At 41.6% G+C, this 27833-nt stretch overlaps 1 long non-coding RNA gene across 1 annotated transcript; it reads right to left on the bottom strand.

Moving 5' to 3' along the window:
• Window positions 1-2893: 2893 nt before the first annotated feature.
• Window positions 2894-27356, bottom strand: LOC147241868 (uncharacterized). The gene is made up of 3 exons (XR_015111051.1): window positions 27222-27356; window positions 5073-5142; window positions 2894-3275 (listed from the first exon to the last, which is right to left on the bottom strand). It is a non-coding gene; the product is annotated as an uncharacterized LOC147241868 (long non-coding RNA).
• Between the last annotated feature and the right edge of the window lie 477 nt (window positions 27357-27833).

Genomic DNA, 27833 nt, shown 5'->3' with positions numbered 1-27833 from the left:
GCCTTCCTGTTTGAACTTCAAATAAACACAGCATACGATGTCACCCAAGGCGCCCTAATGGGTTGGATATTTCCGGCTCTTCCAAAGTGACATTTTGAGTTGGCAGGGCTATAAATTTTATGCAAAGCAGTTGCCTTTGACGGGAGTACAAAGAGTGCACAGAATTTGACATTTACACTCCAAACCCAATGTTCATGAACTACCCTGAAAGTCTACTGTTGCTTGGAAATGAAATATCATGCCTTTTCCATTTCCATTCTAATCAGATCCAAGCTGAACATTTTCACAAAACACTTAAAATTCCAGAAATTAACATTGTTTTGTGTAACTTCTCTGCTCAGCAGTTCCGGCAGGATGCATATCTGAACAGGGATCCCCACTGGGAAACACATTCACCCAAACCTTTCTCAGATCAGTTGGTGAAACCCAGCACAGCTCCCACAACTGAGGGAATTTCTCTCAGAAATGTTTGCTTTTTTGTTCATGTGAGGAAATGAGGGAGCGCGGGGTGGAGGGAAGTGGAGGGGGTGGATGCTTAAATTGAATCACCATGGTAACTTCAATAACATTTCACTTCCCTTTCCTCCCCCCTCGTACACACACACACACACACACACACACACACACACACACACACACACACACACTCACACAGGAGAGGAAATGAGTTTCAAAACAGAGATGGTGCTTCAACTGTCATTTGTTTTTGACGCCTGCCAAGCAACAGAGACATCATTGACTTGATAAGGACTCCCTGGCAATTTTTTTTTTTTTATTGCTCTGCAGTGCATTACAGTTCGTCACTGCTAATGACTCATAGCTCTTTAACAGTAATGAAGACAAATGATGAAAAAAATCCTTATGAAAGCACCATGAAAGCCAGCCTATATTTTTTTGGCTTGGAATGTCAGTGATACTTATTCTCTCAGTGCAAGTGTGCATCCTAAGAACCTGTTGATGGCCTTAGACGCTGATGGGTCAAAACTGAATCTGCAACCTGCAAAGATGAATCCAGGAGACCTGCTGAGGAGTGGTGTATCGCTGAGGATCGTTGGAATGCTGTGTTCAAATTCTGTAGAGAGTTTCACCGTGAGCTCATTGAGTTGAAATGATAATCCAAATGGAACAGTTGGAAAAAAAATTCATTCGAATCCTTCACTTCTTGACAGGAAGTTTTGAGTACCTAAGAAAGAAAAAAAAAAACAATGGAAAAATGATTCCGAGGAAGAGCGGCTTAGGCAGCGAAAGTTACAATTAACATATCGAAATGACTTCCGCGATAAAACAGCATTATTCAGTACAATTTGGGATCATGATGGATGGACTGAACATACATCGTGGAAGATTAAAGATGTTACGAACATAACAAACAATCTCCATCAACTCTCGAGTCACCCTGAACTTCACTGGGAATTTTTTCGGCTTTTATATCTTGTTCTTCCAGGCTATGATTTTCCAGGCAGAAATCAAGGATTTTAAGCAGCAAGAGCTAATGGGGTCACTCCTTCATTCTCAAGAATGAAATTCCGACAGAAATATGTCATAACACCGGTGATGTGACGTGCCGCTTCCACAATGAAAACGAAAAGTAAGTTTGCATCGTATCATGGAAGACACCAGGTTTATTTTGTAATGGTGGACACACAAAAGGCCCGATTGAAAAAAAAAAACCTGTCACTGCGGGTGGCAGTTAATGTTGTTTTATTCGTCATCGTTCCATTTCAGCAGCTTTTTGAAAATAACATTCTTTGTTAGAACATAAGGTTTTATCGCGTGTCAAGACAGTTAAGATCTGATTTCGTTAGGGCCCAACTGAAAATACTAGTTTTAGTGCGTGCCTATGCAAAGTGTGCCTATTATTATAGTTGATCTTTGCGTCCCTGTCGATGATTGCACCAAATTTGAAGACATTTCCTCAAGACCTTCTGAAATCAGATACCTCCTATACCTGACTGGACATTGACCATAGACTTTTGACTACCAAAATCTTTCCAGTTCATCCTTGCGTCCCAGTGGATATTTGTCCCGGGGTTGAAAAAAAAACCCAGAGGCAAGCAACTCCAAAAAATACTTCATTCAACCCACGACTGTCGCTTTCACGAAGACTTTGCTGACGTTGGGAAAACATTGTCGGATTAAAGTTGTGAAACAGGGGACTCGAAGGGAACACAGACACTCACCGCTCGCCGTGAAGCGTACTGTTTGTTACGGCTCCACTGCAACCTACACCCAGATGTATTTGACAGTCACTAATGCCTGTTGCTTTGAACCAGGGAATTTGTGACCATGAAAAAGGATCATAATTGCTTTTCAGTGGCAGTGTTTCCCTTGAGTTTTCTACCACCACTTAATGTGGTGAGGTCATAGTCACTTCTTGTATTTGCAGTGAGATCACCCTTCTTTCTATTTACCTCGATCAAAATATCCGGCCCTCGCACCATCTCACAGCGCTCCGTGCATGTGCCATAAGCAAGTCCTCAACTAGCAGCACATTTCTGTCTTTCAATAAAACCTACAAGACACAACAGGCGGCTGTAAATGACATGCTTGTCTCAGAGCCTCCACTGTGCAACACCTCCCGGATTTCTCATAATCTTCAGCTCCCTATGTCCCCAGCCTTCATTTCTTCAGTGTGCCACTGGACAGTTAAGTCTAAAGATACCTGACACCATATGTTTCCCTGTGCAGTAATGACTGCTTCGAGCGATGCTTTTATGGCAGCTGGCCTCTGGAGACTCAGTGATCAGGGACATGTCCAGGCCTCAATTAGAGCTGTTGCACTGAGCCTTCCTTGCTTTACAGAGGTCCCGTTTACCTCGAGAGGTTAATATCTTAGGAAACACTGTATGTATTTACACCGTGCTGCAATATATAAAAAAAAAAACCCTGCATGTCGACAGCAGTTTGAACTTTAATGCTAAATTCATGAAGTGTACTGAGCAGCAAGAAGCGGAGCATAATATACGAACAGAAGGAGATGAAGGCTGGAGAGGACAGAGGAGAGAAAACTGAGAGAGGCAGAAGGAAAGAGACAGAGATGAAGACACAGAAAGAGAGAAACGAGGGAGTCCAAAGGCATGTGGAGTTCACGATCACTTTGCTTGACTGCACTGTGATTAAAGCAAAGAGTCCCTGGAGAGAGAGACGGCTCCAGGCCTGCCCAGTCAGTTCTCTCGCTCCCTTGATCTCCTCTGTGTCGCCCACAGAAACATACCGCCAAACCTTCAGGAAGGGCTCCTTTTATTGCACTGGGTCCCTCATCGGCTCCAAAGAATCTGCAAAGCAAGCACAGATTGTCATGGCACAAGCTCCTCTCAATTTAGAGGAAGGAGGTCTGCCTTGGATGAGCTGCTGCCTGGTTCATTCGGAAGCCTTTTGATGTTTTAATGAAGATATCTTGTGCATTTCTAAAAGTGTCTTGTTACACATGAACTTGTCATCCTCCACATTTAGGTAAAAAGAGAATTTTTGGCAAGAGATTTTCCAGAAAGTTTCTGCAAAAAAAAAAAAAAAAGGTCTGGAATGTGAAAATAAGCCTACTAAACCTCCATCAGTTCCCTCAGGGGGCTCCATCTTCATTTGACTGAAGTGCCTATTCTTTCAGAAAATTGATAATCAGAACCTTGCAGACTAGAAGCAAGGAAAAAATGAGATGGAAAAGAAAATGTCACTCTCAATCTTAATTAAATTCACAAGTCACTGGCGGTGGGCTGATCAGCCTGTCATGGGCCTGGTCCCTCCCTTGACCTTTTTTCTTCTGGTCAAGTGACCTTCACTCCATGTCTGTGCAGCATCTGACAAGGAAGGAAAGCGCCTGAGGGGGGTGCAGGAAGAAAGGCCGTGACATTACACACATTCATATGGCGGCGCAGCTTGGATAATTACACCGAGATTCACTTAACATGCATCGCAGGCAAGCCTATCGTTTATCAGCCGCATGACCTCTAGCAAAGGATTCCTCTGATCTGTCTAATTATTCCCTTTTTTTCCTCTCTTTCCTTCATCTCCTCCTTTCCTCTATTAGAAGCAAATGGAAAACCTTTGTGTGTGCCGTGTAATCTAAAACAAGTCGAAGTTGTAAACAACACAGCTGGCTGGGAGGGAGAATTTAGGAAGTGATCGCTGATGTTTAGTGTGAGATTTAAATTAATTCCTGTGGGCTCACAGCTACTCCCCCCCCCCCCCCCCCACACACACACACACACACACACCAAAAGGAAAAAAACAAAAAACAAAAAAACCACTGATCCCTCTTTTCAGTTTTCATGCCTGTGGTTAATTTATGGAGTGTACATGGGTGTCACTCGTAGATGGGAGGAAATGCCCAAATTTGGTTTAGATATCTTATTTCACACATTGAGCGGCTGTTGTCACGATAACTTGTTGTGTAATTGATTGAGAATTGGGTTCATTCGGGGGCGATTTCATTATTTGTAAATGTTTGATACGCAACTCCTTTAAACTTACATCACAATTTATTTTTGCCTCCGAGTAAATTCATTTGCTTTGTGGAAACGCCAATTAAAACTCGAAAGAATGCGCGTTTATCTGAGACGCCTTTCTGCAGGAAGACTAATGTTATTGACTGCTCGGAAAAATCGTGAACAATTTTGCTTTTATTGACATGGAGGTGTTTCTCATTCTTGGCAAATAGCGCACACAGAAAACCAGCCAAACAGTGTGAGAGAGAACTGTATGTAATATACGATGTGCCATAAACCTGCCGCTGATATTTCTGGGTCACTTGTCTGCAGGGGGCCTCTCGCACTGTTCTAACCTGACAGCTTATTATGTAACATATTGGCTCACTCTACCCTACACTCTCTAACTGCCTGTAGTTTTCCAGTCAGCCTATGCATTCCATGGGTTACATATGAACGACAGGATTTGAAGCAGAAATTTCTCACTTTAAGCGTACCATTTTCATCCTGTATTCCATTTATCTGTATATTCTGCAGTGTTTTGAATCATGACAGCAGCTTGTAGCAGTGCGACAAGGAGTACATAACAAAGAGCTGAAGCAGAAGTCAAGAGAGCTTTGAAAGGGTTCCGGCTACTTTTCCTCGTCTTACCAACAGGCCTTGCTGCAGATCATCTGTTTGCTTTGAGGTTGAAGAACTGCACGGTGATTTCGATGATTTCCTGTGAATACAGAACAAATGCTTGAGACTTTCATGCTGTTCTGTTACAAAAATAGAAATTCAGATACAATTTCAGTCTAATATCTGTTTTACAGGTCTAAGGCGTGAAACTCTAATGGAAGCCTTGAACTTGACTGAGTTATCGCTGCTGTAATCATCCAGTTTGTGGCAAATTTTCATAACGTGACTGGACATGAATGCCAAAGTGCAGATTTGAAATGCATTTTGCAGCAGGAAATGTAAAACTGTACACACAGCGAGACCACTTGTGTGTGAACAGGTACAATGGAGGTTAGGTGCTAGGTCCACCACTTGGTCATCACTTGGATGGATTTCCATAAAATTGTACAGATATTCACAGATAATGTCTTTTGACTTTTGTTGGCTTCTCTTGTAGGATGCCCAAGGTTCACAAAAGGTCTGAGTGAAATATCCTGACATTTCATGAGTTTTGGTTTTTTTTTTGTGCAAGAATTTCTGTCCAGTTTAGTGGGTAACTTCAACTTCGGTAACCCAGACAGTTCAGCCTCACCTCTCTGATAGCAGGAGCAAAGGTCACTGACGACGGACAGGTAATACGACATACAAATTTGTCACCAGGGCAACAGGACCCTGAATGTTTGAATGCCAAGCTGCGCAACAAAGATTTATATATGAACTCAGATTTGTCATCGACACGCGTCAAACGCAAGAGGAGTTTTGAAAGAAATGAATCAACAGTCCAATTAGCCGAGCTGCTGTCACCCCATCTCATTTGTTTCTCCCCAGTCGCTCCTGACCTCAGCGGAATATTTCACAGGGTAGCGCAGGTAACACAACCTCACACAGAAAACATTTAGGCCCATTCGATTAACGCCATCACGATATGCTCCCAGGTCTCCTGACTTTCATCTCGAGAAACTGCTTCACTGTCATAGCACCCTGGAGGACAGAGATCCCGTCTTAATACATGGAATGAGAATGCATTCAAACCAGAAACTGCAAATGCAACGGCTCAGTTTAAAAACATGTTTGTTTCCAAATCCCGAGGTGGTCCTGGACAAAGCCCTTGCTCCATTTGTCTCTAATAGAAAGGCTACTTTGTAGGCTGAAATGTATCTTTAAGTCTTCTTGTTCCCATTGCAGTGTGTCATTAATTTAACATATTTTGGCACATGAGTTTGGAAAAAAAGAAAAGAAAAATGATCCCAGCAAAGTTACGCTGGAGGCATGAAGAGCCCCTGACATAATTCAGGCCCACCTGCAACTCATCAGCCTGCCACAAACTGCAGGATGGATCTAATTTTTTTTTTTTCAAGATGCTAATTGATAAGAAAAATTGAACATGCGAGCGGAGTGAGCCAAGAAATAATGGTTCAATCAGAAGTGGTAATGAGTGTAGGAAAGAATGGGAGCCAAAAGTAAATATTTGCAGCTCTCTGTAAATCATGAGAATTAAAACTTGCACAAAAAGCCATCCATCACGGCGTCAAAGGGCTCGTCGAGGTTGAAAGGTCAGTGGGTTGAGTTATGTTAGAAGGTCTCTCCACTCCCAAGGGACAAATTTGACCGGTCCCTGGGTGAGATGAGACAAAGGTAAGCCATCAGTTTTGTCCGCTAGCTTCAACCTATGGGTTTCTAGTCTGTTGCTATTGACTGTATACCCGGAAAAAAGGTTGAGATCAAATGGCCCCGGTGTAACCCCTCGGCTATCCTCAATCCTTCATCCTGAGTGATAGCTCTCTCTTTCCCGTCAAGTCTTTTAATCCACATTCACTGTACTGTTCCACATATATGTCAAAGTGAAAAAGTTGCTCTATGGCATTTTCTCGGTTCTTCGCAGCATCTTGGTCAATATTTCTCATCAGGTCAGGGGAGACAAATGACCTCGAGAGAGCTGACCTTATCGCAGTTAGTGGCAACACGACACAATAGCAGAATCTAAAGTCCTCGAAGTTTGGTTCCTACCCACGTTCAGCTATTAAATATATCACTGTTACTGCCACTTAATTAGATCATTACTACATTCCTAGAAGCATTCCTGAATTTATGTCCATGTGTAGTAATTGAAATTATGTAGCAGGCACTTAGAAATGTACAAAATTTGTAAATGATGAAAACCATGTTAACATAAGCTGGCATGTAAAGGGTGATTTAAAAATTAATGAGCCTTTAAAATTTAATTCCAAATGCGATCCTAATCTATCTGCAGAGCGCTATCTCACACTGTAACATGGCGTGAACGAGCCAAAGATAGGAGTGGCAAAGAAGCAGAATTCAAATGACAAATCCAGTCGCGACTACCCAGGAAATAATAAGCAGAAAGGTTTTAATGAAGCACCAATGCCTAATGCATGCTGCCTCTCTGAATAAGTGGCCTTGAATCCCGATGATGCTGTACCTTTATCACTGACAGCTCCTTTTTAAAGATTCCTCCCTGTGTCAAACCCTCCTCCTCCTCTTCAGTCTGGGGGGCTATGGGGCAGGTTGTGCTAAATCAGCATTTCAAAGTGGCTCGACTGTCAATTATCCAAGGGTGTGTTCCCCACAGCCGACGCACATGGGTTCCATTCGAGTACAGGGGTGTAAGGTCAATGCGTGTAATGTTTGTGGATGACATCACCCTCCCTGGGTGTCTGTCCCAGACATGGATTGAGAGGGGGGAAAGCAAAAGGCAAAGAAAGGACCGAGCTTGATTTTTCCATCCAGTGTTTTCTCTCATCACCTCGCTGCAGAAATCCTCTGCATTCATTGTTTGCCATTAAGCAGCATCTTGGGGCTGATGGTCAACCTGGGAGGCATTCATGTGAAGAACACAATTTAAAATTCAATCACTCACTCTGAACCTGTGTTCTATATATTTGCCATTACCTCCAGATGTCATATGAATACCATATGTAAAATTGTTTTGCATTTGTTATGCACACAGAGGGGGAAAGCTGCACACTTGGCTATAATTCACAACTCACTCTGTCGACTAGTGAATCGAAACACGCGCTCAATATCAAGTGACTTCTTGCACCGGCCCAGTGGAGTGTAACTGGAATGCAAGAGTTTTCTTGGGGCTTCATGTTTTCAAACATACAAATCAAGGTAGTATATCTCATGCATTGCAGTCAAGGGAGTGGGCTGCTTGGTAATAGCAGCTTCAGTTTTGGGAGGATTCCAGAAAAGATGTCAGATGTGAGGAAAGCCAGGCAGGGTGTAGCAGTCCTGAAAAACTCCTCTTGATTTCATTCTATGAAGGTGGTTATGACATAAGATGTCTTAAAAGACGCTCTCAAATTACACAGGTGGATATTCAGTTTCAGAAATATTTGTTGCCGCTAGAGCTGCTGTGGAGGTTCCCTCGACTAAGGGTGCACTCACTCTGGTTGTTTTGTATCATTCTGAAATACAATTGTCATGGGCTTACATTGCTCCAGGCCTGAGCGTGCTTATGTCATCACTGAGCTGTCCACTAGAGCCTGACATTTGTTTGGGACTCGGTTGGGATTTATTTCATTGAGTTACAGAAGTGTTGCATAGCGGGAGTGAGCTGGAAATCCACTCTTTGACTCTACTGTACACGCTGTCACACAAGTTGTACTGAAAGATGACAAGTGTGCACCGCAAACTGGAGATTCACTGTTTGGTTTCCATACAGTGAGGGAGTGAACGACCAGCAAAAACCAAGCAGGACATCAATATTTTCTCAGATTTTTCACACTCGTTCGCTGCATGTAAGCTCATTCTGCACAACCTTATGCTTGTGTTCCTGCAGATTCATCTTCCTGAAGTCCAAATGCTTGGCTATGGTACAGCTCATCCAGTACAAGCAGGCCCTAAATTTGCAACCCCTCTCCGCTCAAAATGTTCTTTCTAGTTCAGTCGGTTTGATTTCAATATGCAGAGGGATGTACAGTTGATGCATTCTTTGACACAAGAAGGATCTTTTCACATCCATCTACTACAGAAGGGAGAGGAAGTTTCTTTGCAGACAGTCTTCATGAAACTTGTAAGAACACTAAAAACGCAATCTTCAGCAAAGCAGCAGAATTTTGGTGTCCAACGACCAAAAAGACAATTTGTGTACGTTCATACATTCTAGAGTAGGAGAAGGACTAGAGATACATTTAATGGTGCAATTATATTTTATTTGTAAAATTAAAAAAAAAAACATTATAAAAGACACATTTGTTTGAAAATGTTTCTGGGGGATCTTTACCTTGGGAAGCAATATATAACTGAGATGTATAAACAGAAGTGTCACGCTATGATCTTGAACATGAAGATCATCGTACCTTCAGAGCCTTTTCACCTGATTTCTGATAAATGTCTATAGATGTTTATATGGGAATACATTCCTCCTTCCCCTAAACATCTCGAGACAATTCTCTCCGCAAATTTAACCTTTTCTATAGCTGATGAAATTCAGATAAGCTGTTGTAAAATCTCCTTGTGTGTGCTGCTAAAAAAAAAAAAAATCTCCAGTGACACATAAGACCATTTATTTAGCATAAATCTTGCTTAGCCCGTAAATGTGCAGCCAAACTCCGGCATGCCACTGCACCAACCAGATGATATATGGGGCACAAACTGTATTTACCATCTAAATTGCTTCTCCACAATGCCAAGTTGATGACAAAGATTAATCGGCTAAAGAGCTAAATCTTCCCCCCTTTCAATATGGTGGCACATGTCAGGCCACACATTTCCAACTTAAAGGTAACATTTGTATTCCTGAGGAGCATCTCCTGCTTTATGATATTACCACCAGGAGACTGCAAGTAGGGGGCTTCGTCGCCATGTGTGGGCTCCAATACAACCGTCATCCATTTTCCGCACTATCTTTTTATCATTACGCAGTCTAATAAATGTGCTGTGTGCTGTGTGATGCTGCATCATATATCAGGCAAGTGACCTGGGTCAATGTATCGCCAACCACCAAGGTTACACTCTCTCCCTCTCACCTGCTGCTGCTGTGAGGGAAAGAATATTTTTCATCTTTTGTCATTTAGAAATATTCTCTGACAAAGTAATAACCTCTCCCACGTTCCTTTTGAATGTCTAACAATGCCTCTTCTAAAGGAAAGCGTCAAAGGTGTTCAAGCCACAGGGGTGGCATTGTGGGTTTTTTGATCCAGCAGGTCACCATTGACAAGTGCACTTCAATGGAAACAGAGGGTTCTTCTTCCCTTTGGGGCTGCTTTACACCAGGTTATGAGATGATTCTTTCGTTGCCCACATCAAATACAAACAGCACAAAATCACAGTGCCTCTGCTTAGATGTGTGCGTCCGTGTGTGTGTGTGTGTGTGTGTGTGTGTGCTTGTGAGGGTATTTGTGTCGAGTTGCACCGTGCAACCTGCATGCTTTCCTGCAGATGGAGGATTAAGGAACGTTCAAACTGGAGACCAGCCAGTACATTTTGGTTCAACATAGCGGCTTGGCAGTATACACACATGTACTCACACACAGTTGGTTATTTGGTGTGAGATTCTGTTATTTTTCAGCACACGTGATCCGTTCTTGGCAGTGCACGTCCGGCTGTCTACCAGTGATCACTCATCTGAAGCGAGAAAATCAGCAGAAACTCAACACGCTGATTGGAGCCAGATTGGAACAAGGCCTCCAAATCAGAAGGACAAGCTCAGATACATGGTTGAATCAAAGTGAGCCTATTATAGCCCGGGATTAACTATTCCACAAAGCAACCGCAATGAAAGACCTCCCTATATCTTTCTTAATGAAAGAAAGTACAGCACAGACCAACAGATAGACACCACCTCCAGGTCTTACGATAGGACCACAGAGGAAGAGCAACCAGCAGCACAGACAGCTTAATGTATGGGCACTTTGAGATATGTGGACTTCCTCTTTTTAATCTACCAGCCACTCTGCTGGTGATGGGAATGAATGGTCTCTATCTACGCTCCAGTCTGTATGTGTACGTGTGCGTTAAAAGGTGGGGGCGCATTACTCCCTAAGAAAGGGTAATGACTTTGCCACTAATAGAGAGTCATTATAAACAACTTTAGCTGATCAAAGAAAAGATGTATTCATTGAAGTCCACAGAAGAAAAGGATTACCAATAGATCACCATCCTTTTCAACAGCGGCCATCTGTATCTCTGGCTCTCTTGCAACAATGCCACACAGCGTCAGGAGAAAGCTTAGAAAGAACCCATTTTTGGATTTTAAAGGTGCGTGTCTTATAAATTTCCATCAGGTAGAAAAACGTGGCTACCTTTTGCAATTCTGGAACATTTGGTGCTTGGACAAAAAAAAAAAGCCGGAGTGAGACAACATGTCTTCCTGTCCGCACCAGTTGGGTCAGTCAACATCGCAAGGTGACTCAAAACCTTTAAAGTCAGAGCACATCAAGCAACAGCCACAGCAAAGAGAAAAAAACAACTGCCTTTAGCCGGTGTTCTTACTACCTGTACGATCGCGTCTGTGTAACCTTGTATTGGCCTGCATAGCCACACTTGTAACATGACCAACAGAGGTTTGGTTCAGTCACTTCTAACTCACTCTGCAGGGTCCACACGCACGTCTGCCCTTTGAACCAAATACATTATTTGTTCTTTTGGATGGAGGCACAGTTTCTGTCATTTTTTTTCTCCACGTTTTTCAGAAAACACAAACAAACTAGAGTCAAAACATCATAAGAAGTATTTTTTTGGCAAAAACAAAAAAAATTTCCAAAAAATGACCGAGGCAGTTATTCTAAGAAAGTGCCGCTATGCGAAATACATGCAAACATCATTGAGGAATTGCCTATGGGAAGTCCATCCTTTGCTGTGGTGGCTTCTATAATTTTGGGATTTAACAGTGTCGTATGTTTGACAATGATCTTTAAAAACATAAAAGTATTGACTGGAAAGGCAGTGAAACCTTTCCAGCGAGAGACAAATGTTTGAATCAAATAGAATTGTCCGATTGTGAATTCTCCTTCAGAAGCCGTTGTCAGTGAATCCAAGCACATTTTCTAAAAAAAACAACAACAACAAAAAAAAAACTGCATTGTTGAAGCTTGGATTTTGTATGTCTGGAACAAGAAAAAGATCTGTGTGTACACCACAGATGAAAGGAAAGAAAAAAACACATTGGTTTGTGTGATTGGGTTCGCGCTAAACGATGTGAAAGAATGCATTAATCTTAACTGAGAAACACGATTATTTCATTTTCTATCCTTTTGCCGGAGAAAAGTCTATCTTTGCCTTGTTCACGAGATCAAATCCCTGCGTCGCCATCGAACAATGGTATTTATAGTAGTCGTTGAGTAAAGAAGTGCAAAGATCTGTGACAAATTCTATCCAATCAAGTGTTGATTTACAGGTCAGCTCCATGCTTCTGTGCATGAGTACATGCACGGGTATGTTAAGCGTGTGAAAATGCCTGTGGACATTTTTCATCTCTAAGATTAATTTGCGCGTGTACGTGTTTGTTAGAGCAGCCTGGAGTGTGAGAATGCTTTCTCCGAGCTGATATTTACTTCTTCACTGGTTACCTTTAATGTGTGATTGCCATGCTGCAGTTTTCCAAGTCCTTCGACGGTTGAGTGATTTAGTGTATTACATTCCTGCTGCGTCCTGTCCAAACACAGGACTAACCGGCACTGAGAACCCTTAATTACTTAATTATGGAGATAAGAAAATAGTCAGGCACAATATCGGCAAGGATTAAAGTAAGACTGCTTTTTTTTCCCCTCTTTCGTTAGATTTCATTTTCAGATCGAGCTGATCTTAACATTTCCCCACGTTTGAATTTGTTGTTTTAAGCCTCACATCTCGAACACTGCTTCAATCTCCCTTTTGTCCCTGCCTGTTAACGTTCAGTGGAAAACTACAGAATGGAGATATATTGAGTAGCAACCGTAGATTCATCATGGTTTTTTTCTCTCTCTCTCTCCTTCCTTTCTCTTCCCTCATGAATTATGGAGTGCCTCCCTTGGTACATTCAGTCGAGGTGATAGTAAATTAAATGCAGCGTGTGGCCATGCCACACAGGAGTGAATGGCCCAAGCAGGAATATATTGGCTAGCACTGTTGTGGTCAAAACACTCATATACCCCCGGTGTGGTTCCAGGCCTCTCACAAATGCTACAAGAAGGCAAGACTGACATTTTTCTCATTTTTATTCTGACATTGCTCACGAAGTAATCATCTCAGATATTAAAGCTATCAACCGCCAAGTGTGTCTGTTCAACATGATTGATCATGTAATACAGACATGGAGCAAGCATTATGATAGTGAAGTAATTCATCGCAATGGTGTAATGCAAAGTATTTGACCTAAGGGCAAAGGAAAGTTATGCCTGACTTTTAAATGGCACGACCAAGACAAATACCCACCTTGGCTTGCGGTACGCCGACCTCACACCGCTCCATATTTTTCTGCAAGAGATGGCATGGATGGGTGTGCTAGGCCCCCTTCTTGCCTCCTGATTTATAGTGCTATGGTAGTAAAATGGCAGACTAGGATAACATGGGTGGTAATAAATGACTATAAGACACGACTAGCAGCTGTTAATGCTACAGCCATTACATTGAAAAATGAAGGGTGGCAGTGATTTCGTCAGATTTATACATTTTCTTGATGCTATGCATTAGTGTGTGTCAGACAAAAATGGCAATTCACATATGCGTGTTCATCCTCTGCTGTGCGATTTGGACAAAATATTATATAAGAACTGTACTGGTATCCATGAAGCACTGCAGGATCACGTCTAAACTGGCTCTAACTTGTTGAATAATCAGATTAAAACTGAAGCAAGGAAATGAAAAACAACACAATCTAGAACATACTGTACATATCAGCCTACCGCTTTTTCTGTTAAGGATCCCGGGGGGGGTGGAGCCTATCCCAGCAGCCTTCAGGCAAGAGGCGGGGTTCACCCTGGACAGGTCACCAGTCCATCACAGGACCAACACATAGAGACAGACAACCATTCACACTCACAGTCACACCTACGGTCAATTTAGAGTATCAATCAGCCTCGTCCCCTCTTGATGTCTTTGGACTGTGGGAGGAAGCTGGAGTACCAGAGAGAACCCACGCAGGAACAGGGAGAACATGGAGACTCCACACAGAAAGATCCTGTGCTGGAGCTGGGACTTGAACCTGGAACCTTCTTGCTGTGACGCGACAGTGCTGACCACTGCACCACTGTGCTGACCACTGCACCACCCTGCCGCCCCTGTACAAAATCACTACATTTAAATGTAAGCATCATCAGTCATTTGCATGTATCTTGAGTACATTTCACAAACATACATGAGCATTTTGTGACAGACTAAGTAAAAAAAAAAAAAAAGGACATAAAAGACGTTTATGAGATGGGTTTGATAATTTAACAAAAGTAGGATGTACAAGATTGTTGTATAGTTTTGGCTCACCTGAGACGAAACATATCACCTCAGAGGAAGAAGGTATGGTTTTGACAGTCATGTTCACATCCAATAACAGAAACCAATCAATAAATCAAACCCTATTGTTAAATTTATATCTCATGAAGTAAAAACCAGATCATTTCTCTTTAAGGTTTGCTTCAACCAGAAGACCTTTTTTTCTTTCTCTGTTCTTGGCAACAGAGGCCCACAGTACCAATGTCACCACACTGATTTGGCAGCAAAAAATCAAACCAATGCACCACTGACATTTTATCAACACTCGTGCTTTTGGCATGTAACGGTCCCTCTCTCACACTCTCAGATTCCCCCCAAAAATCACACTAAACAAGACGAAGACTAAACTGGGCAATGGGAACCATAGTTCTGAAGGTTACAGAGGCTTTCGCTGCGCAAAGGTTCCACAACACCATATTCTCTCCTCATTCCAACACTATCATGGGTCCATATGCAGAGAGCAAGACAGTTTGTGTGGTGTAAGCGTCTGGAGGTATGAGCATGCAAACACACACACACACACACACACACACACACACACACACACACACAGTCCTCTCCAAAACCACAAAAGCTTTCAGTGTTGCTTTCGTCACATTCTTCCACAATTTCCCATCTATAACAGATTGTAATGGACAATGTCAAAGTCATGAATCCGTTGGTAATGGATGAGATTGAAGCCACTTATCAGTAATGCTGACATGACTGAAAGGAATCCCATAAACCGAGATGTCCGAGTGTTCTGTTTCCCACAAGTGTTGTTTTTCAAATTCTTTCCTTTGAGCTAGAAAATATCCAAGTCTGACGTCCATCACACAGAAGCAGAAAGAGTATGGGCTCTAAGCTGAGAGCCAACATTGTGTGGTACATGTGGCTCTAGTGTTTCCTCAATAAATACCAATTAAATTGAAAAGACTATGGTCCATTTTCATCTTGTTTTTGTCCTGCATACATACATATATATATATATATATATATATATATATATATATATATATATATATATAGTGAGTGTGTGTGTGTGTGTTTAAGCTGAATGGCTGCTGTCAGCTGACATAAATGCTGTTGGCCTTTCATTCAACTTCACACTGTATTCAATCGTTTGGGTGAATAAAGAGACAACACAGCTGTGACAGTGAAAAAAAGGATGTTGCATGTAGGTTTGCTTTACATGGCCAAGGACAATTAGTAGCTTTATCGAGCATGGCCAGAACAAACACCACCCAGTCACCTCCCTCCTTCCTCATTTCCAGATGACTGAGCCCAAATTCTTCCTCAGTGTTGCAGAGGACACCAAGGACCAAAGAGCAAAGGATGGGAAGTGCTGTAATTATGAAGAGACTGTCTCAAGTTCAACTGGTTTTGTACTCACCACTTCATGCTGACACCCTGCTCTACGAGATGGAATACAAGGGGCCTTTTATAGCCACAAGGAGAAAAATCTACCCTGTGTTACACTGGACTGTTACTTGAATTGTGACATCTTAAGAAATGCTGCAGGAGTCAACAGCTCCAGAAAGCATGGTGTTTATCTGAGGCCATCTGCATTTATTTCTGAATAGTAACAGAAGATAGATAGGCTTTGATGTTTGGAACACAAAGACTGCTTTATGCTTTTTATGATGAATGGGAACAGTTTTCTTTTAAGCTTTTTTTTCTACAAGCATTCTATAGGAAAGATAATGGGCTTTATGCATTGATTAAAGGCTGTCAATGATGGTGGACAAGGCTGCAGACCATTTGAAAAATGGTCTCTGAGACATGGCCATGAAAGCAGACAGGGACTATTATTTTAGCATCTATGAGTGTACGTCTGCCGATGATGAACACTTTTTTAAGTGGACTTCATTCTTCATGACCTATATCCATTGTCTTACCCTGTCAGCGATGGGGAGAGCACAGCCATTCATGTCCCGTATCAACTCCAGAGTCAGGCATATTTTTTTTGCAATAAAGCACACATGCCACTTCAGACATGAAGTGAATATGTGCCTCTTAGGAATTGTTGGATTTGCATGAATATTTATGGAATCATGGGAGTTACAGCTTGTGAGGTAATTACATTACAGATGGAGAGAATGGATCTGAGTCATAGCATATTTTACATTCTCATGTACAAATTGGCTATTGTAATAGAGATATAAAAAGCTTCCTTGAATTAATGGCTTCCAAATGAGCTTGGTAAGCAAAGCGAAGGATTTACTTTGAACCAAGTGAACCATCTATGGCGTGATGCCTCAGTTGTTGAGCCTCAAGTCTACACTCCAGTCAGTTTCAGGAAAAGAGAAAGAACATTTCAGTGCTGCATTCTCATATATTATCATCTTTTGTGCGATTGGAAAGTATAACATTTGTGTGCCTCACTACTGATGATACTGAAGAGCAGAGAGGGAAATCATTGCTGCAAATTTCCCTCTAATGCACCCATTACTTTATAATGACGCCAAGTGTTTAATTTCACAGTGGTGGCATGAATTTGTAATTACCACATATAGATTTCCCAGTGTTTCCTGATTGCAGGAGAAACACACTGTATTCACTGCCGCCCGGGGTCCAATAACCAGATGTGGAATAGTCTCCAGCTTGCCAGCAACATCCCTCCCAAATGAGCCTCAGTGGGCTCCGATGGGAAGCGTTTTCCAGTTAGCTATCTTGCAGCGATCAATACTCCTCCTCCTCCTCTCATAATGTTCAGAGAAACCCAAACTTCTAATGAGGGACTTTTGTAGCCATGTTCCCCAAGCCCTGTAATGCATTCGGTCAATATGTGAGAGGATCTGCTGGATGTACCCGAGAAGCAGGAGAGAGACAGAGAGAGAGAGAGAGAGAGAGAGAGAGAGAGAGGATGGCAGTGTTCAATAAGTGCTAACAGTCTGGACCTGACCCAAATACAGTGTATGTCTGTGTCACTATGCTATCTCTGATTTTCATTCTGCGTGGTTTTCGTAATCCGTGCTGAGGGATGAAGCACATACTGCCAGGCCCCAGTTTGTCAAATCCAGATATGATTTCTGAAAAGGTTAATCGCTTGCAAAAAGAAAAAAAAAAGAAAGAAAAAAAAGGTAAAAATATTTAGGGTGAGATGTTGCTCATCACAAGTGGGCTAATGTCTGTGGTCCGGGTTGGAATATTTCCTGATGACCTTTGTCAGAGAAGACCTGATTAAACAGAAGTCAGTGTGATAGCCAGACAATCGATGATGGCTGACACAACAAAAACTGCCAAACTTTTCCCTGCAGGTCTGAAGCTGCCAGCTGAATCAAAAGCTTGCCATTTCACCGTCATGGAATGAACACGCAGATGTTATCTGATTGAATACAGAAAACAAAAACAGGGACAGCAGACACGGCTGTTGGAAGGCGTCGCATCGAATTTAAGCAAATGACCAATGGATTTTTTTTTTTTTTTTTTTAATAGTAAATCTAGATTTTTTTTCACCTGACCCCGTGGCTACGTGGTCCTCCGACAGTTCATGTAGCAGATGAAAAAAAAAAAAAATCCCCAATCTGCACCATCACTCATTGGGGCCTCATCCACGCCTGGTGCTTTAAAGTGGGTAACAGACTACAGCATGTCTGTCTAGCAGCTGTTTGATGCTGTATTCAGACCAAATGCAATAGCTCTCACACAAAGTCAGCGCAAAGATGCAACTTGCATAAGGTAAGGCATTTCATGTGTTTCAGGCGACGTGTTTAATTGAAAATAAACAACTTTTGTGGCAAATCAGATTTTCCTGATGTCGCTAAAGTCAAGTTTTCCTTGTAGGTCATGCATTGCAATACATGGTTTGAGAAAACAGAAGAAAAGCCGATTGTTGCGGTACCCGTTGCAGGCGCAAGGAGCTGATTTCATGACCTTTTTGACCATTTTCAAAATCACAGCATATGAAATATTTAATCACCAGAGAGACATCTGTGCTAACGGCAAATTTCAAAATGGTTTGCTGAAAGGCCGTTGTTAGCAGGTGACCGTGAGCGCCGTCCGCCCGGTCACCTGCCGTCGATAAGTGGCGATGCACGTTAGTAATTCTGGTATTATTTAACAAATCCTGATCATACTTCTTGCTAGCATGGCTGCTATCAGCTTTGTGCTCCTAACATGTTGAATGTCAGTGGTGGAATGTTTAGAGATCTCACTGTCTTAGTTCTGTGTGGAGCGCTGCAGCAGCCTGGAGGGATTTTCAGATCTTTGGTCCTAAAATTAACCAAAAAAAAAAAAATTAAATTTGCAATATTGGCGCAAGATGAGAAGTTAGTGGACCACAGGGTCATTCTACATTCAACACAAACTGGACTTTGGTCTTTGTCACAAAGCTATGATTTAGAAGTTTAACTTTTACTTCGCTCACTGCTATTATCACAGTGGGTCTGAGGATGGAACAGGATGTTGCATTTTCATGTGTTCTATGGCACAATACATGATTTAGGATCAACACGCTACTTGATCACTGGCCTGTAATCAGCTAGTTGACCAATTAATGAAAAAGAAACCCCACTCTGTCGTCGACTAATGGAGATTAACACAGTCTAGATCAGAGAATGTCCTTTTCCACAGAATAAATGAGGAATTAACAGCTTCTTCAGACAAGGTACCCCATTCTTTTAAATGTTAAGCTGAGTTTAATGCTGCCAGGTTGATACATTTTGCAGGTCTTAGCATATTAAAAAGAGATTTAAATGTGCTTCGTTGATCAAACTGCTGGATGCCCTTTATTTATTCGGAGACACCACACTCAGACTGTCACTATTTCCTCTCTGTCGTTGTTACGGCTCTGCGTTCATCGTTGGGGTTCATTTGTGATGAGAAATGCCATCTGGCTCAGGCAGCAAAAGCTCTGTCAGAAAAGAAAGTAGCAAAAGGGGATGACTACAGGGGAGAAATTCTACTTGCAACATTTATCTACTGACCAAAGAAAATGAGCCATAGGTCAGAATGGTTCAAAACAACCTTTTCTTACACATAAATTATTTCCAGGAGAATATCATCGGTGTTCTAAAATGGATGGCCAGATCAAAATACAGCCTCAATATTCACTACTTTGACTGTTTTTACATTGCGTTACATTAATCACTCCGATAGCTGAATAAGATGGAAAAAATAGGCTGTTGAAGCACCCATTGTAATAGCCATTGCTGCAATTCAAGTCTGGTAAAAACCCCTCTGTGAAACCTACACAGCACATCACTCTCCTGTCACTCTTCAACACAATTGATGATGTAAGGTAGCTCCTTTTTCTTCCCATCTCTGTTATTACTCTTCGCCTGGCTGCCTGCCAATGGTTCATGTAAACCACAGTTGTCCTTGCTGATGTGCTTTGCTATTTGGTGTACAAACAAAAGTGACAAATACCCTCAAGTCCAAAAGGCCCATTATCTACTGCTTCTTATGCGGTGCAGCATCCGTCTTTTTACGACCACATTATGTGTACTCACATGAAACATGTTTGACTGGAGAATGATGAATGGCATTCGATACGAAATAGATGTGCTGAAATGTGGCAAGGACAAACAATACGGTGGGCATCGGCTGGTATTGAAATTTTTAATCATTACTGTCAGGTTATATTCGAGCAGGACTGCGATCCAACACATGTCCTCTGGGAGCCACTGATTGTAAAAATAAGATTATTGGTACCAGAACAGCAGTGAAGCCTATAGTACCGCAAGATATACGTGACTGGAACGCGACTGGCAGTTGTATACTTCTGAGAATATTAACTTCACTCCTCACATATGGTTGAAACAATGAGCTGAACGCTGGTCATGCTTGGTCACAATTCTTCTTTTAATCTTCATCTCTCCCCCTACGTTCTGGATCGGCCCTGTTTTTTATAACCTGGATTAGGGAGTAGAGATTGAAAACAGTGCTTCAAAACCCCTGATATGTCGTCCAGCATTTAAATCATTTTATTAATTCTTTTTTTTTTTTTAGATTCTGCATGTGCAAGCAGCACGATAATCTGGAATGCAACATGACCATTAAATGATTCAAATCAGCTTAAAAAGTAAAGAATCCTGATTTTTTTTTTTAAACAAAAAGGTCCATGATACATTGAAAGAATATAAAACTATGATGACATACTATGAAATGTAATCATTAAGAAAAAGTACGTCTATGATTTTCTTTTTTCTCTGGCGCAGCAAGAGACAATGATATGCAGTGCATTTTGGGAGATTTTCCTTAACACTTCGTGTACCTCTGACAAATCTCTTTTTGGGGGACCAGATGAATGCAGTAATGCCAATTCACTGTGTCCAACAATCTAAGAAGAAATGGGGTGGGGCTAAAAGGAGGTGAATGGACTGGGGGATGACATCACCACTGTATTACAGTGTAAACACATAAAATGTAGTTCTTTCTAACAGCTGCTTACGTTTTCATCAGTTAACAAAATCAGGCAGTTGGTGATTCATTGCTTTGCAGAAACCTTTCATTCAAAGAAATTTGCTTCACAGAGATTTAAATACCATGTCCTCAGGTCACATTGCTATATTTGGAAATGCATGTTACTTTCAGAGACCAAGTCAAGCATAGGAGAACATCATCTTCCACTTCGATCACCCCTCCTGCTTTTATCTGTCTTTCCTCCTGAGTGATACCGTGTCTCCTGCCTCTATGCACAGGTTAACGGAAAGTTGAGACAGAGTTCAATCAATGCTCTGAATTACCAGACCAAGGACGATGGAGCGGTCCATTATTATGGTTGACCCACTTAGAATCTGGTCATAAGACCAAAAAAAACAAAAAACAGAATGCCCTCCCAGGCCAAGTTTTAAGTGTGAGACAGATTTGTAACATTACTAGCTGGCCAGAGAGAAAACCACGAAAGTCAAGCGCTGCAAATCTTCATGGGGGTGGATAAATCCACTAATAGAGCATTGTATTAAAATGGTTACATCATGGCTCTGTAGAGCTATTGAGACTGAAACTCTTTGAGACTTGAATCATGATGCATGTGACACATCTTATGATACCACAGCAAATGTAGCATTTAGCACAGACGCTAAGTGTGAAAATGATGGAACCCTATGAACACTGTGTCAGACTGTAGACTTTGAGATGAGGAAGGGGAGTTTTACTGTAGCCTGTGTCTTGGTCTGAAAAGTAACTACACATAAAATGGGTTATATGTAATGCCTCCCTACCTTAATGGTGCTCAAAGCAATTTAAAATGCTACTTCATTCTACCACGCACACACACATACACACACACACACACACACACACACACACACACACACACACACACAGGTTGCTATGCAAGATTAGAGTTTCAGTACCTCTCTCAAGGACTCCTCAATACAGGATTGGAACAGTAACCAAGCAGTTACCAAGTGTCCACTCTCTCTCCTCAGCGCAAAGCCCAAGTAGAAGTTGAGGAGAAGGAAATGCAACATTTGGTTGTGCAGTGGAGCAACAAAGAAGCATAGAATAGAAATCCTCAAGTGCAGTTACATCAGATTTGGATTTGATTATTGTACTTCAGCAAATGTTACTGCGTTTGTAGAGCAGCTTTTAACAAGACAACGCTTTACTTCACATCAAAACAGGTGTTGGAAGATTCTCCGCCTTTCTTTCACACACTTCCACACTCACACACGCACATTCACATGTTCAACCTTCTCCGATAATGTATTTATGACCGGCGCAGTAAGATGAGAAGCGGAGAAGTGATGTAACCGGGTCGTGCAGAGTTGAGCTGTGTGTGTCACTGAGATGACAAGTAAGAACATGCTGAGCCTGCTGACTGAAGCCCGATGATTCCAATCAAAAAGGAAAAGTCTGGACATAGATAAGCAAGATGTTGCCAAGCCGAACATGATTGACACAAATGAGCTGTGTACACTTATGGCATATTATTACCTCTGCCAAGGAGGTTATGTTTTCACCCCTGTCCATCAGCAGCATTACATAACAACTACTGCACTGATTTTCACAAAAGTTGCTGGCAGGATGAAGAACGGGCCAAAGGAGAACCTGTGAAAATTGGAGAAGATCTGACTCACAGAGCTGATCTGCAGATTATGATTCAAATTTATTTGCATTCCCAGATCTTTTTTTTTTTTTGGATGTTCTGGACATTGCACGCTCACGCACAGACTACCCTAAAACTCTCTGAGTAAAAACCCATTTTGCCCCTTGTACAAGCAGGAATGAACTCCATTGACCCTAGGAGTAATATGGGACCAGAATTTTCAAAAAGGGAAATAAATGGACACTCATTTTTGACATGAAAAAACAAAAAGAAAAGAAAAAAAAACCCACAGTTGATGACAGTTGCCTTTTAACAATAAGGCAGTGTTTGAGAAGTGTCTCTCAGCTGAATTCTTGTCAGAATTTTTAAAAAAAAAGAACAAAAAAAGGGACTTTTGCACAAAGAAACTCTTTCATTACAGTCTTTAATTCAGGAGAACGCCCCAACAAGGGGCAGGCAGAACCAATGTCCAGAAACATACATGTGGTAATACACAGCAGATAAAAGCAAACAGTTCAAACTTGGGTGCAGGCAAAACAAAAAGCCAATTCAAAACTCCAAAAGCCAAGCAGTTCACATCATTATCTGGAGACCGTTGAAATGAATTTAGTTGAATTTTGCAAATTTGATGGGAGCTCTATGAATAATTTCCAATTTCTCTGGTACGTAGAGCTGTAAAATAAAAGTAATCTGGGGACCAGTCAAGCTTGTGAGTGAAGCCAGTGGTACAGTTCTTCTTCTATAAGACAGTACGCTCAAATGTAGTCGTGAGAAAACAGTGGTTCATGATGATCAAATGTGTAGTGACTCTCGTCTTTGGGTGTCATCGTGAGTTTCTCAGAAAATATTACATGGACACTGTAAGCTAACATGAGAAACCTTGAATATATGACTCTTGATTTTTTTTTTTTTTTTTTTTTTTTTTTACATTGTTGCTTGCCATTGAATTGAGATCCTCTGTTCAGCTACTTGGCTTGTTAAACAGCAGCAGTTGAGCTTTGCACTCAGTTTGAAAATATGCACTCGTAGTTTATTATCTGTTTGCATTGCATAGTGCCTGTGTTTCTCCCAGGTTTTGAATAATTCCCACACTTCTATTTAATAATGAATGAAAGTGAGGCAGGGCCAGAGTACCACCCTTTGGCTAATGAGTAGCTAGTTTTGAAGGCATCTGCACCAGGGCATATAGATTTTGAGAACTGGGGGAGAACTGAATGTAGGTAGAGGGGTATTGAGATGTCTCATTAAAGAAGAATCTCAGAAGAAATAAGAAGAAGAAGAAGAAGAAGAGAAAAAAAAAGGCCAAAATGAGACAGTTTGGTCTTTGGGGGTTTATTGATTTTCATCCAAAATGAATGGGCTCTAAGAAGCCCTAAACAAGGAAACAAATGTGCAGAGAGTCGACTGCATTCATCGCACATGATGCAAATAACCCTGCAGCGGCAATCTTTCTCGTATAGCCCAGCAGCACTGTCGTATGGTGACCCTTCATAGAAAGGTTAACTGTGTCGTTTTCCGCGGTAAAAACTTAAAACATCGTTTTAAGCAACAAAACGTGTTTTTGAGGTTTTGGGCTACCTAAAACAGGATATTGTTGAAACATAAATAACTTACAAGAAGGGGTGTCATACAATTTTAATTCCACTCAATATTGTTTGTTTTAGGTATGGAGCAGCACTTACCTTTGGGGCATGTTCTATGAAACAAGTCCTTGTAAGTCATTTAGTGAGAAGCTTACTCATTCATATGCTAATGTTATGGGTTAATATTTGTTCCTCTGATTTGCAATAACCCAAAGTCCACCTCCCCTAATAAGTCCAATGAATAATGCACGATGCTTATACAATGTTTAGAAATGCATATCTTTGCGAAGAAAACCCTGGCCATCCTCGGGTGAGTTAATAGGAACAGACTCATCTCCCTGGGGGACGAATAAGAAGCTCAACAAAGTCCAGTAAACACTGCGGTTTCCTTTAACGTGTGTGGTGAAGTTTAAGCTCACGAAATGATGTATCAAAGGTGTAGCTGCAATACGTGGATTACGTTTGCTTCACTATGGTTGCACCAGTGCCATCACTGATAAAAGGACCTAGCAGATAGTACTGGTAACCAATGGTATTGTGGTGTTTTACTGGCAAAACATGTGACTTCGGTGGTAAAAGGAGCTCTTACCCACGTAAATACATCACCAATGTACTGCTAATCTGAATGCAATAATGATTTATCTGTGAGACGTCATGGGAATTCATTTAAATATAGTTTTGAAAGTGTCAGCACATGGATTAAGATACACATACCTTCCTGATGTCGGTGGTTGTCACATATGCATGACCATTCAAGTTTAACAATGCATTAACGTGAGTTCCAAAACATCAAACACGGGTCACTCAATGTCACTGTTTTAACCAATATAACATTAACAAAGCAGCATGGCTGCCTCATCAATGCTTGACCAAATGATGCTAGCCAGATGCTTGGTAAGACTCGACTGATAAATAAAATGTTGATATCAGTGACTGGACTGCAAAAGTAAATTTTGATGTCACAGTCAAATATAAGCGGAAGTGGATGACATGCATCTCCAGGAGGAGGGGATGGTTGCCTAACATACTGACTGGAATACAGCCGGTCTCCAAACTTACATCGCGAGGTGGACGCCACAAATGTCGCCTCAGTCTGAGTTTTTTTCTAGTCATCCCACCCAACTCACTTGTCAATATCTGCAATTACACATCAACCCAGGTAAGATAAAGTTATGTGCAAGCGTGTGAGTGCCCAGTATCCAACCTGACTGTCCCAGTTTGGGAGGTTGAAAACTGAGGAACGATTATCATTACCAGAGGTTTATTGTATTTATTTTAATTTTGTTTTAGTCAAATGTGGAGCTAACTGCCATACGGCCCAAGATTATCGAACAGTAAAAGACTGCCGTGCTAATTTCTGTTTAGAAAAGTTGGGTTCCTCCAAGCCTCGCTTATTTCTGTCTTATTGTAACCTTATTGTTTATCACCATTAGTGTTCTCTGCCAAGCTCTTCCTCTGTTTATTCAGAGTAAATTGCTGTTGGTGGTGATAAAACCATGAAATGCATTTAGCTGGGAGCCAAGTCCTTTCAAAGTTATTAGCAAAATTCAGAGACCAATTCTGGCAGCAAGGTGGCCTGTGTGGGAAGGCTTAAACTGGAGTAAAGTGAGTCTGTCCAAAACTGTCCTGGGAGTAAAACAATAAGGAAGAGTACCTTTTGTTCATCTTATGAACACTGATATTAGAGTTACAAATTTTCTCATCGGTATTTAAACGTTTGTATCCACTAACACAAGCCGCTAAAAGGAAAAGAGATACCATCATTTCATGTTAAAAGAGTTGTATGAGATGAAAGTGAAATTAGACCCGGAACTGAGTCTTGTGGCGCTTAAACTCAGAACAGCGAGGACACATTGATATCTAAGAAAGCATGTTAAGTGTCTTTTCTAGCTGCAAAGAGAAAAATGCATTATGGGCAGTTCCTGATTTTACTCTAGTCTATTAATCAGTACATAAATGTGTCAAAGGCTGCAATCAGGTCAAGTAGTCCTAAAAGAGAGAACACGCACTCATCTTGGAAACATTTGTCTTCCTGAGGATTTTTCTTTTTTAACCTCATTTGCATTTCTATCTTGCATGAAAGGTACATTTTTGTAGGACCTGGAAACCTGACAGTATTTCTGTAAGTGAGGAATGATGAACGATGGTTTGAATCGTGGTTCCCATTGTTAGAGCCGCGTGAGTCTCAAATGCCAATGTTGAGAATTCAATCTGTTCTTCCAGGGGATATTTTCGTTGTACTTTTTCATACAGTTAAGCACAAACAAAAAAAATGTTAAGACCTCTTTTTCCAGTTGAAAAATGAAAAGTATATATATATATTTTTTTTTAATTTTATTTTTTTACTGTATATGAACCCCAACAGCGATACTGCCACACAGCTTGAGCTGAGCATATACATGGAGTTTATTAAGACACATAGCCTTCTCCCTGCAGCTCCCAGACAGCACAGCTCAGCCAGATTCATACATGTATCATCAGCTCCCCACATGTTCACATCACATACATCTCTCAGTTACAGAGAGGTGGGGATGGCACCAGCTCTCGTGCACCCCCTCCTCCCTTCAATGTTTAAAACTCCCTCCCCCAAAGAGCACATTCCACTCTTTTCTGGGCGAGAGGATACCCATCTGCCCCACAGCCAAATTCCAGCCATGTTTTCAAGGAATGTAAGTTTTAGAGAATCTTCCCCCTAGAGGACCCCCCCACACACACACACACACACGCACACACACACACACACACACACACACACACACACACACACCCCCAGTCAGGACCAAATCGCAGCACATTATTAAGGATTCAGACACTGAGGTCTTTCTTTTAACCTCTTGACAGGTACCACTGGGCTGTTATGAAGACATTAATGGGAGAGATAGAGCAGAGTGACACACTGGGGCTCATGATGGTTTCAGAGGTGTGTATCTTCTAGATGAGCAGGCCTTGTTACATCAGCCATGTTTTGACATCATGTGCGGTTGAATATTCATCAAGAGTCGTGAACGGTTTGGATCAAAATTACACAGGAACAACAAATCAAGGTGATCCTCACTCGTATGTGTGGGTTACATTAGGAATACTCAAGAGTAAATACTACTGAAAGAACAAGCGAGGGCTTAGGAGAGCGGACAAGTACGAGATACTACATACCCCACAGCTCTATCAAGCAGGCATGAGAAGATGTCAGAGAGGCCGCCTGGGGCTGCTCTGGTATAGTTCATCCTTATCTGCACAGATGAACCCTTCTGACGCTGACCTGGCAACTATCAACCAGTTCCAACTCTGTGCGCAGAGCCTCTAATGAAAGCAGCATAAAGCAGAAACATTAATAGATTACACCACACACTGTGGAGTAATCTATGAGAGTTGGTGCTTCTCTGTGGCAACATGAACCGAACACTCCGCTCGACGTGATATCATGTGATTGCGTAAAGAGGACACCCACTTTTAAGGACTTTTTTTTTCTCCCTGCGTGTCATTCCACACCACATCAACCCCATTGTGAAAAAAAAAAAGTGGTTCGTTATGTGCCTGAATTATTTGACATTACTGGTGACAATTATCTCCAACATGTTTTAGTTTCTTTATTCTGGGTCCATGTATAAGAAGAGAAATCTCATTGAAAAATGGGAGAAGATGGTTTGCACCAGAATATAGCCACATAGCTCATTTCCATCAGCGGTCGCTAGGCAGGTAAGCAAGAAACACAAAATAGAATAAAGTACTCCAAAATACAATAACGGTAAGAATCATAACAGCTAA

Source organism: Aulostomus chinensis, chromosome 21 (assembly GCF_037954235.1).
Source record: "Aulostomus chinensis isolate RoL2024-O1b breed Wild chromosome 21, RoL_Achi_v1.0, whole genome shotgun sequence".
Taxonomy (NCBI): domain Eukaryota; kingdom Metazoa; phylum Chordata; class Actinopteri; order Syngnathiformes; family Aulostomidae; genus Aulostomus; species Aulostomus chinensis.
Note: the sequence above shows the minus strand (reverse complement) of the source record. Positions and strands in the feature narration are given on the sequence as shown.